We start from the raw sequence: 12,491 nt of genomic DNA on the forward strand, positions 1-12,491 counted from the left end.
TCTGATATGGATTGCATTGAATCTGTAGATTGCTTTGGGTAGTATAGTCATTTTCACAATATCGATTCTTCCAATCCAAGAACATGGCATATCTCTCCATTTGTTGGTATCATCTTTAATTTCTTTCATCAGTGTCTTATAGTTTTCTGTATACAGGTCTTTTGTCTTCCTAGGTAGGTTTATTCTTAGGTTTGTTATTCTTTTTGTTGCAATGGTAAATGGGAGTGTTTCCTTAATTTCTCTTTCAGATTTTTCACCATTAGTGTATAGGAATGCAAGAGATTTCTGTGCATTAATCTTGTATCCTGCAGCTTTACCAAATTCATTGATTAGCTCTAGTAGTTTTCTGGTGGCATCTGTAGGACTTTCTATGTATAGTATCATGTCATCAGCAAACAGTGACAGCTTTACTTCTTTTCCTTCTCTGATTGTTGTGGCTAGGACTTCCAAAACTATGTTGAGTAATAGTGGTAGAGTGTGCAACCTTGTCTTGTTCCTGACCTTAGAGGAAATGCTTTCAGTTTTTCACCATTGAGAATGATGTTTGCTGTGGGTTTGTCTTATATGGCCTTTATTATGTTGAGGTAGGTTCTCTCTATGCCTACTTTCTGGAGAGTTTTTATCATAAATGGGTGTTGAATTTTGTCAAAAGCTTTTTCTGCATCTACTGAGATGATCATATGGTTTTTATCCTTCAATTTGTTAATATGGTGTATCACATTGATTGGTTTGCGTGTATTGAAGAATCCTTGCATCCCTGGGATAAATCCCACTTGATCATGGTGTATGATCCTTTTCATGTGTTGTTGGATTTGTTTGCTATTATTTGGTTGAGGATTTTTGCATCTATATTCATCAGTGATATTGGTCTATAATTTTCTTTTTTTGTAGTATCTTTGTCTGGTTTTGGCATCAGGGTGATGATGGCCTCATAGAATGAGTTTGGGAGTGTTCCTTCCTCTGCAATTTTTTGGAAGAGTTCGAGAAGGATGGGTATTAGCTCTTCTCTAAATGTTTGATAGAATTCACCTGTGAAGCCATCTGGTCCTGTACTTTTGTTTGTTGGAAGATTTTTAATCACAGTTTCAGTTTCATTACTTGTGATAGGTCTGTTCATATTTTCTATTTCTTCCTGGTTCAGTCTTGGAAGTTTATACCTTTCTAAGAATTTGTCCATTTCTTCCAGGTTGTCCATTTTATTGGCATAGAGTTGCTTGTAGTAGTCAGGTTTGGTTTTAGATATGGCAAGGATTAGTAATTTATAAAAAAATTCTGTGTATTTTAAACTTGAACTAATATGCAAATATACTGAGAATAATAGGTTTCTTATCATTGGGAAAAGAAGTGAGAAAGGGGGAACACTAGAACACAGTCTGAGATATTAGTTTAGAATTGGAGGTATCATTATAAATCATGGTTGTTAAGATATAAATATTAATACACCCCCCCATTTTCTAGCTTTAGAGTCTAAAATTAAATATACAGCAGTGGCAATAAGTACACCTAGCACCCAGATCTTGGTTTCTAAATACAATTCTCCACTGAAAGATACCATAGCTTCTCAGAGAAATGGCTGATTCTGGGAACAGTGCAGGGAAAGTACAAGATGAGCCTGGAACGTCTCTATCTTGAGGTTAAAGAAGTGCTCAAAGAAGAGACTGGTGGTTGCCAGTGAATGGGGTCAAAATGGGTGAATGGGGTCAAAAGGTATAAACGTCCAGTTATAAAATAAGTCAGCCATGGGGATGTAATGTACAGCATGGTGACTATAATTAATAATACTGTATTGCATATTTGAAAGTTATGAAGAGATTAAATCTTAAAAGTTCTCATCACAAGAAAAAAAGAATTTATAAGTAGGTATGGTGATGGATTTTAACTAGACTTATCGTGGTGAACATTTCATAACATATACAAATACCAAATTATTATACTGTACACCTGAAACTAATATAGTTATATATCGATTATACCTCAATTAAAAATAAAACTGCTCAAAGAATAATGGAGACATGTCAGAAGAACAAAGGAGCCAGACTAATGCAGTTCCCACTTGCCAATTCTGTGATGATTTGAACATCAACATAAATAATGTTAATAGTAACTAACATTATCTCATAGTACCTATATTATCTAAGTCTACTAGTATCTAAATAGTACCTCTTTCTTACAGAATATCAGTCTATAGGAGAAATGATGGAGTTAGGAAATCATCAATGGATCCTAAAACCAGAGCGTGAAAGTTTGATGAGGAACAGGATATTAATCTCAATATATCACTCTACAAATTATGTATATAAAAAGGGAAAATAATAAGTTTACAGTGGAGAAACCTAGTGGACACCACCTTAAACAAGTTAACATCACTAATATTAGGACAAATTGACATCATGTGGTTCCTGGTATGATGCACTGAGAATGATACATCACTTTCACGATATTCTTACTAAAAATTCAAAATTTAAATCTAGTCATGAAGGATATTAAATCAGAGTAAGTACAAAGAAGGGAAAGAAGTGAAACAGAATCAAAGTTAAGTGCAAGGGGAAAATGATGAACTCTTCAGATAAATTCAAACTGAGAGACGTTCCATAAAATATCTGGCCTGTACTTTTCAGAAGTATCAAGGTAGAGAATGACAAAAGAAAAGTAAGGTACTGTTTCAGATAAAAAGGCACTAGAGAAACAGGAAAACAAATATGTAAAGGGTAATCTTGGATTGGATACTAAACTACAAAAAAAAATTTTGCTATAAAGGACATTATGAGATAATAGGGTAATTTAAATATGATTTGTGGATTAGGTAATAGTATTGTTGTATTTGATATTAATGTGTATGTGGCTCTCTCTGTATATATATATACATGTATATGTATACACTGATTTTTAATAATTATACTGTGATCACATAAGAGAATGAGCTTCTTCCTAGGGAATACACACTAAAATATTTAGGAGGAAAGTGACACAATGGCTTCAACTTACTCTCAAGTGATTCGGAAAAAAGTTAGATAGATAGATAGATACAGATAGATTATAGATGAAAGAAGAGAATGATAAAGTAAGTGGGACAAAATGTGAGTAATTGGGCTACCTGGACAAAGACATTTAGGAGTTTTTGTAGTACTCCTGCAACTTTTCTATAAGTCTGCAATTGTATATTTAAAAAGTTTCAAAAAAGTGAAAAAAATATTACAATTTCTTTATAGATATTTGTGCAGGAAAGGGTTAAGTCAGAAGTCCTGGGCTGCTCAAATCCTGCACATTCCCAAGAAAGGCTTGTGTTTAGGACTGGACCTCGGCCAGCTCATGGGAGATGAGCTCTGAGCTCTTGAATTAATTCTGCTTGATAAGTGTTTTGATATGTCAGAGGCCTTGAACCACAGATATTTGCTTGATCAGATCATTTATGCTAAAAGTGTGATTTATGGTGAACACCTGTTTTTGTTCCGAAGGGCTGGAGTCTGAGTACCTGAGGTCAGTAATGCAGGTTATTACATGCCTAACGTTACTGACTCCCAATAAAAAGCCTGACAGCAAGGCTCAGGTGAGCTTCCCTGGTCAACAACATTTTGTACCTATGGTCACTTTGCATTGTTGCTGAGAAAATTACTCATGTCCATGTGACTCCCCTGGGGGAGAACATTTGGAAGTTTATGCTTTGTTTCTCCTAGACTTTGCCCCCATGGACCTTTTTTCCCTTTGTTAATTTTAATTTGTGCCCTTTTGCTGTAATAAACTATAACCATGACTGTAACAGTTTTTCTGTACCCTGTGAATCCTTCTAAGAGTACCACCTAGCTGGATAGTGATCTTGAGGACTGACAACAAAAATTAAAGCCTTTAAATAAATAGAGAGAGAGCCTATATCAGTTCATCCCTAATGATTTTTTAGTTTAATGCAATTCCAAAAACCTGATCTAAAATTTGTATGGAAAGGTAAAGATCCAGCTACACAAAAATAAAAGAAGGTAAGAGGGGTTGATCTCCCTGATAACTAAGATTTATTATAAAGTTATAGTTGTTAAGACAGTGTAATCTGGGTACATGGAATAAAACTGACCAATGGAGCAGAATGGAGTGGCTAAACTGACCAATGCTTATAAAGATTTATAATGTATAACAGAGATAAAATTGTAGACCAGTGGGGAAAGGAAGGACTCTTCAAACAGCTGATAGAACTGGATATCCAGTTGAAAAAAGAGAAATGAATTTGGACATCTATCTTACCACATACACAAAAATCAAATCCAGATGGATTTAAATATGAAAAGTATATTAATAGGCTTAGAAGAAAATAAAAGCGACTATTCTGACACTGAGGTAGAAATTTCTTTTTCCAAGGAAGATGCAAAATTGCTAACAAAAAAGACCAGAATGATAAATTTGACTCCATTAAAATAATTTTTGTTCCATAAAAAGAACCATAAAGAAGTGAAAAGACAAGCCACAAAGTGGTAGAAAATATTTGCATAACATATTAAGGACAAGAGTTTGGTGTCCAGGGTACATATAAAGCTGCTACGGTTGAATAAAAAAAACACAAACAACCCAATGGAAACGTGGATAAAGACATGAAAAGTACTTTGCAGAAGACAGAACAGTCATAGCCAATAAACTTTGAAAAGATGTTCAACCTCTTGTTATTCAGGAAAATGTAAATTAAAACCACAACCATGTCACACCTACTAGCTTGACAGAAATTAGCAAGTCTAATAACAAGGAGGAAAGGATGTAGATCAACTGGAACTTCTCTTATTCTTCACCTGTCACAGTGTAAATTGGTACAACCAATACAAAATTCGATTTAGTATTATCTTGTAAAGTTGAAACTTTTTATATTCCATGAGCTAGTAATTTATTGAAAGGATATAAACCTTAGAGGAACTTGTGCACATTTAATCAAGAAAGTATGCAGTAAAATATTTGAAACATTACAATTTATAATAACAAAAATCTGGAAACAACCCCATTATCCCACACCAGGACAATGGACAAAAAACACTGCGGTATATTCACATGATGGAACAGCGTAAGGCAGTTAAATTAATAAACTATAGCTCCATTCTGGATCTTAGAAAAGGAACACTGAATTTTTTAAAAAACAAGTCTCAAAAAGCTGTATACAGTATATCATTTTTATAAAGCTCAAGAACAGAACTAAAAAATGTATTGTTTAAACACACATACACATATAATAAAGGTATAAAATAAGTAAAATGAAAATAAACATAAAAATCAGGATAGTAGTAACTGTTGGGGCTGAGGGTGAGAGTAGGGGGGTGCAGTGCAAAGAGATAAGGAAGTGGGAAAAATGAGAATTACCTAAGTGATTCTTGAGTCGAGTAGTTCCTGAGTCGAGTGATGGGATTCCAAATGTTTATTTTATTGTTATGCATCTCGACATGTTTTAAACATAGTGTTTTATAAGTATGATATGCTATATTAAATATGATAAATACTTTTTAAATAAAGAAAGATCATAACATACACCAAATGTAACATATACAAAAGCCCATAGGCAAATCGCAACCAGTAGCTTCAAAATCTTCTTGTCAGCCAAGGCAGAGTTTTGTTAATTTTGAAATTGTTTAGAACTTTGGTTTGCCTTTCCAGTTATCATGTAATGCACTAAATATATACCTATTTTACTTTATAACTCATTAATGTCATCTCAAGTGTCTAACGTTAGATTAGCAGAAGATCTAGATTCTTCTTTTTTTTTGGTGGTGGTGGTGGGGGAGGAGTTGTTCACATTTCCCCTTCATTTTTCCAAGAATCCCTGGAACTTAAGCATTTCAAAAAGAGTGGTCAGGAAGGAACAAAATTGGGTCATCTGTAGGACATGGATGGACCTAGAGACTGTCATAAAGAGTGAAGTAAGTCAGAAAGAGAAAAACAAATATTGTATATTAACGCATATACGTGGAAGCTAGAAAAATGGTACAGATGAACTGGTTTGCAAGGCAGAAATAGAGATACAGATGTAGAGAACAAACATGTGGACACCAAGGGGGCAAAGAGGGCGAGTAGGATGAATTGGGAGATTGGGATTGACATATATACACTAATATGTATAAAATAGATAACTAATGAGAACCTGCTGTATAGCACAAGGAACTCCACTTTAGGGTACAGTAGAAACTAACAACATTGTAAAACAACCATACCCCAATTAAAAAAAAAAAAAAACTGATCAGTGAGTGGCAAATGAAAACAAGCTCAGAGCTCCCACTGATTATGGTGAGTTGTATAATTATTTCATTATATATTACAATGTAATAATAATAGAAATAAAGTGCACAATAAATGTAAAAAAATACTTAATATTCCTCAGAACTAAAAAAAAAAAAAAAAAGAGTTGTCAGGTTTACAGAAACACCTAAGTAGGGAAAGCCTGGAGTTTGCTTAGTCTAATTTTTATTTTGTTTCCTGTTTCCCTTTGAGGACAGCGAGCCTAACCTGTTCAAGAGAAGATTCTGGACATTTGCTAATTCACTATAGCAAATAGACTGTATTTTCAAAAACTGGACGCAGTTATCTCCCATTCTGTATGCTCTCCTATTAGTGTGCTGCACCCGCATTACAAAGCAAAGTCTGTACGCCTCCCCTTGAGACTGGGCATGTCTCTGTGACTGACTGGACAATTATGGTGGTGTGAAAGTCATGCTGTGACATCCTGACTTTTGAGACCAGGACATAAAGGATCATACAGTTTCTGTCGGGCTCTTTGTCTTGGGGTGCTTGCTCTTGGAATCCACAGCACAGGCTGTGAGGAAGCCCAGGCTACTTGGAGAGGCTAGGTGTAGGTATTTCAGTCAACAGCCAGCATTGACTGACGACGTGAGTGAGCAAACTCCCGCTAACTCCTGACCACAGCTACATGGGAGACCCGATGTGAGAAGAGCCTCACGGAGACCAGTCTCCCAGAGATGGATGATGAAGGACTGCTGTTGCTTTATGACTCTAAGTTCAAGTAGTTTGTTATGCCGCTAACTGGAACATCCAAGTTTCAGTACAAGCAAGAACGGATGTGGACAACTACAGTCATGCATGTGGACAAGCCTACCCACAAAATGCTAGGCTGAGGTTAAGGCACCCAGGGACACAGTGCCCAGGAATACAGCACTTCCCTTAGCTCAGCCCTTCAGTTGTTCTCACAGCCATACCCAGAGAGACCTGCTAGCCAGGAGTCAGGTTGTTTGGCCATCAACCTCCTAACAGAACCCTAACCACTGTCCTTCCTCTCCTGATTATCCATAAACCTAGGATTCTGCTAGATTTCCTTTTCAGCTCTTAAAACAAAAAGATACCTCCTCAGGAAAAATAAAGTCACTAGTGTATCCTCTAACAGCATGGTCTCCTAATTTTTCACAGAGAGCTCAGATTGTAACAGTATAAAGTTCTTCCTACCCTGATTGTGTGTTGCTAGAGCTGTCTTGATTGTCTTCTATGAAAGAGGCTTTCTACCTTCTTCCTACTGGGGGCAGGGAGCCTCTTCATGCCTCAATGCTGATTTGTGTTTACAATGATATCTAGAGTGACAAATTGGCTCTTCTCTCACTAGAGCAGAGAAAAAAAAAAAGTTTAATCACAGGGGTGGTCCCAAAATGGAAGACTATCCAATCATACTTTGACCACAAAACACTGAAGGCTATAATGGCTATGAAGATACTACTCAGCTGCAAATAGCCAGGAAAAGAAGTTGAGACGTTAACTTCATTAATGAAAAGTTTTGAGTTTTCTAAGAAACCCTGATTTGGCTAGCATTTCCTCTTATGTCTCTGAAACTGATATGGATAAGAGCAAATATTATAAACTTCTTCATGTTTGCTATAAACCTTTATTTCTATAGTTTTCTAAATTTAAAAGCTACCACAAATTCAATAGAGAAGGAGAAGCAGGAATACCAAAAAAAACCCCAAAAAACAAAAAAACCAACCCCCCCCCCGCCACTTAACCAAAAAACAAACCAAGTACAAGGGGCATTTTTTAAGTTTATCAAGGTATGAATGCAGGCACTTCATTTTTTTGCCATGTGTGGAAAAATTAACTTAGAGAATTGTCAGGATCTGGCCATGAGATAGATAAGGTACATGTTGTTAAATTAACTAAACAAGGAGGCCATCAAACTGAGGGGCCTCCAATGCCATGGCAGCCTATGTAAACAAACTAAAATCTAAGGCTGGAAATGCCTCCAGGTTATAAAATCAAAGCCTCAGGACAACCAATCACAAAAAGCCAACCAGGCTTTAAGCTACAGCCAGTCATTACTCTCCTTACTTTGCCTCTCCTTTTTCTTTATAGAAGTCTCTCCCTGAGTTCCTGGCCCTGGGACACCCCTAACAACTTCTGGTTTGGCACTGCCCAATTTGCATTGATTTTTGTTAAAAAAAAAAAAAAGCTTAAAATTTTTAATATGCCTCAGTTTGTCTTTTACCAATATAAAAGAGGAAAATAGTGAGAATAAGATGCTCCTAGGGGGAGAAAAAATGCCTGGACTTGGGACTGGGAAACCAGTGTGGAGGTAACCCCAGACTGGGCTTGTGAAGCCCTGTGCATTTAACTATTTTCCTGGACAGGCCTGGGGTATGAAATCCTGGCTCAGGTTTCTTTAGACACAGACAGTGGTCTCCTGGCCTTCTGCAGAGGTCTCTACTGTCTATTGAGCTTTTGGTCTACCATTTCTGAATCCCACAATAGGACAGAAACAATAGCCAGATTGACTGTTTTAGTTCTAGAAAAGAAGACGAAGAAGAAAGAAAAAAAGATATTGAGCAGGGTTCTTGACTACAGGGAGAGCTGCATAGTTTCCTGGAATCCAAGACAGAGGCTCTTAGCTAGAGCTCACTTGGGCTTTGTAACCATGGTTTTCCAAGGCCCAACTATATAAAAATAGAATATTTATTTAAAAAACAAAACCTGACAAATAAGCCACTGCTGTTTCTACTTGCAGTGCAAAGTGCCATGAGAGTCCCAAAGCACAAACCCATATAATCTGGTAAATGTGCCCTCTATGTAACAAGGTCCCTGGGCACCGGCCGTCTGCTTGCTTCTAGCCCCAGGGTGACTCTCGAGGGTGCTCAGGGAATGTCACCCAGAAAACTTGAGAGATGATCCCCAGAGAGCCTTTCTTGGGTGTCAAAAGCTCCTCCCCCAGCTGGAGAGAATATCTAGTATCTGAGGAGCCCCCTGTAACTTTCCTTTTACCTCCAGCCCTAGACTGGCCCTAAAGCAGGCAGAAGGATCACGTTCAGGTGCCTTTGTTTCATGACCTTGATTTGTGAATACTTGTGACCAATGGGCCAGGTTTCTGATCTCTACCTCCATTTTTCTGTTGAGCCACAGATTTGCAGGAAGAAAAGTAAGTGAGATTTGGGAAAAGACTTCAGTCATTTACAGAGGTAGCCACATACGGAATAAAATACACGTATGGGTTTTATTGTTGTTAAAGGGTCAAATTATATTAAGCTGGAAAGGGTCCAGGTGTATATGAATCTTTGTTCTTCTTTAGCCTTAATTTACCACTTTCAAAGATCCTCTGCTAATCCTAAGGAATAATGACTTCCAGAATTAAAGACTATCTTGACTAATATGGTAATAAAGAATGTGGCTCTGCTACTTAGCAGCTATGTTTCCTTGTCTATATTCTTGTCTTCACACAAATCATAATCCACAGAGACATTATTTATAAAGCCTCATAGGATACATTTACAGTTACTTACCATGGTACACACATCAAGCCAAACAACTTTCCCTGTTAAGAAATGGTCCCTGACGTCTAACATAAAAGTTTTCTTTCAACCTCATACCATTTCTTTTCATATCATGCTCGGAGGGGTTGAAGTGTAACTGTGCAGTAATCCCTTATAAATACTGTTTTGTAGATTTCCTTTATTTAAAATGTTATAGTTCTGAAAAATAGATTAATCTTAAAAGCACTAAAGAAGTTTGCCTTTGAAATTTACCCAATAGTGAGTCATTTTTCAATGTGGCTAATTTGCTTTACTTCCAGCAAAATGCACTTTTTAGGCAACTCCATGTATTCTATTATTAAATTTATTTTTATAGCTAACCTGTTACATAATTATATGTTTGTTTAGTAATAGGGTAAAAGCTACTAGAAAAGTTACACTACCAGTATATTTTCCAATTAGATGTTCATAGTGTTAGCTTTCTTCTAGAGTTATAATTCCAATGTTAAAATTCAGCCCAGTTCTTTAATTGTTTGTTGCTGTCACAGGCATAGACAGAGGGAAAGGAGACAGAGGTTAAAAAACATTGAAAACTCCTCTTCTTTGAAGAAGAGCTCGCTGTGGTGCCCCAGCACTCTGCTTTCTAACAGGCAATTTGTTTGATGGACCAGTTACCTGCAACGAGTCCATCAGCAGACATTGTGCCCTACATTGCAGTTGTCATAGGGTTATAAAGAGTTGAAATACTTGGTCCTTACTCGCAAAGACTATATAATATAGCCATGATGGGGACAGTTCTATGATGCAGTTTTGTGTAATGGGAGGAACAATGGACACAGGATCAGAAGACATGAGTTCAAGTCTTGATTTTCATCCTTTGACACCTGTGTGTCCACGGGCAGTTACCTAAACGGAGCTGATCCTCAGTCTCTGCTTCTGAAGAGAAACAATAATCCTCGCCCTCCCTGTTCCATTGGATGGTGATGAAGTTAAATAATGTATGTGAACATATTTTGTAATCACAAATACACTATGGTGCTTTCAACACAAAAGAGCTAGTATACAGTTGTATGCTACCTCCATGCAAGGACACGTGTTTGGGGCTGGGGGGAGGGAGGGAGCAGGGTGAGAGAGAGAGAATAGGAAAGGATTTTACAGAGGTTATGGGCTTTGTGTAGCTTTGAAAAATGAGTAGTGTCTAGGGAAGAGGACTGTAGCACAGAAGTTGAGAGGAGTAGTACCATCAGAGTTGAAAGACTGAAATGAGAACGCAGTGTGTAAACCATAGTGACAAGAGCTCTACCTTAAATCCTAGAAGCTTGGGAATTAGTAGGTAGCTACAGAGCCTGGAGCTTTGCACGACATTACACCACTGAACTTGAATGGATTCAATAATTGTTTGAATTCTAATATAAGTTGATACTTAACAGTTTAAAAATGTTTCTACCAACAAATCTATGATGTTATCACAATTGCATCCATATAAACGTGAGGAAACTGCTCTTAGAGATGTAAATTCCTTGCCCAAGGTAACTTAGCCCATGATAGAACTAAAATATGAGTTTATACCGCCTGACTCTAAAAACCATGTATTTTTTCCTTAGTGAGCAAAGAACATTGCTCCACTGCTTATTCCCAAAAGAAATGAGCATGGGTATGAATATAAATAAGCAGAGACCTGAAGCAGATGAACCAAAAGAATCTGCCCAGCCTGCTATTGACAGAAATCAACCATCTAGGTTCCTTATATAATTTTTTACTTTCTTAGCTGCCATATATTATTTAATGAAGAAAGAGAATCACACTTTGGTGAGTGAGTTTACTTTCCAGGGTTTCTCCAGCTTCCATGAGCACCAGCTCACTCTCTTTATTATGTTCTTTGCACTGTACATGTTAACCTTGGCAGGCAGTATCATCATTATGACCATCATTAGCCTTGATCATCACCTCCACACCCCCCATGTACTTCTTCCTCAGCATGCTGTCAGCTTCAGAGACCATGTACACACTCATCATTATACCCAAGATGCTCTGTAACCTCACAGGCCTGAGTCAGCCCATTTCTTTGGCAGGTTGTGCCACTCAGATGTTCTTCATCATTTTGGCCATCAACAACTGCTTCCTGCTCTCAGCAATGGGGCACGACTGCTATGTGGCCATTTGCAACCCCTTGAGGTACTCTATCATCGTGAACAAGAGGGTGTGCATCCAGCTGGTGTGGGAGGCCTGCAGCATTGGGCTGGTTGTAGCCATGACACAGGTTACATCTGCATTCAGGTTATCTTTCTGTGCTACAAAGTTGGCCCACTTCATCTGTGACATCTGACCTGTGATGAAGCTCTCCTGCACTGACATGACTGTCAATGAGATCCTGACTTTAATCATCAGTATCCTGGTGATCCTGGTTCCCATGGGATTGGTTTTCATTTCCTACATCCTCATCATCTCCACCACCCTTAAAATTGCCTCTGCTAAGGGACAGAAGAAGGCCTTTGCCACATGTGTTTCCCACCTCACTGTGGTCATGGTCCACTATGGCTGTGCCTCCATTGTCTACCCCAAGCCCAAGTCAGAGAACACCAAGGATCAGGGTCAGCTGATCTCAGTGACCTACACCATCATCACCCCTCTACTGAACCCTGTGGTGTATGCTCTGAGGAACAAAGAGGTCAAGGATGCTCTGCTCTGGGCCACTGGCAGGAAGCTTTCCTGAGAAGATGGGCCTGCTTCACAGAAGGTCTTAGAAGATTCTACAGAGAAGAAAAAGTAAAGCAGTGCCCACAGCACCTACAGTGA

General features: G+C 37.8%; 1 pseudogene across 1 annotated transcript; it reads left to right on the top strand.

Moving 5' to 3' along the window:
• The first annotated feature begins 11,480 nt into the window (after positions 1–11,480).
• On the top strand, positions 11,481–12,408 carry LOC307198157 (olfactory receptor 10J1-like; annotated as a pseudogene). The gene has a single exon. The product of its transcript is annotated as an olfactory receptor 10J1-like (transcript).
• The last annotated feature ends 83 nt before the right edge of the window (positions 12,409–12,491 follow it).

This window comes from Stenella coeruleoalba (genome assembly GCF_951394435.1).
Source record: "Stenella coeruleoalba genome assembly, chromosome: 1".
Lineage (NCBI taxonomy): Eukaryota > Metazoa > Chordata > Mammalia > Artiodactyla > Delphinidae > Stenella > Stenella coeruleoalba.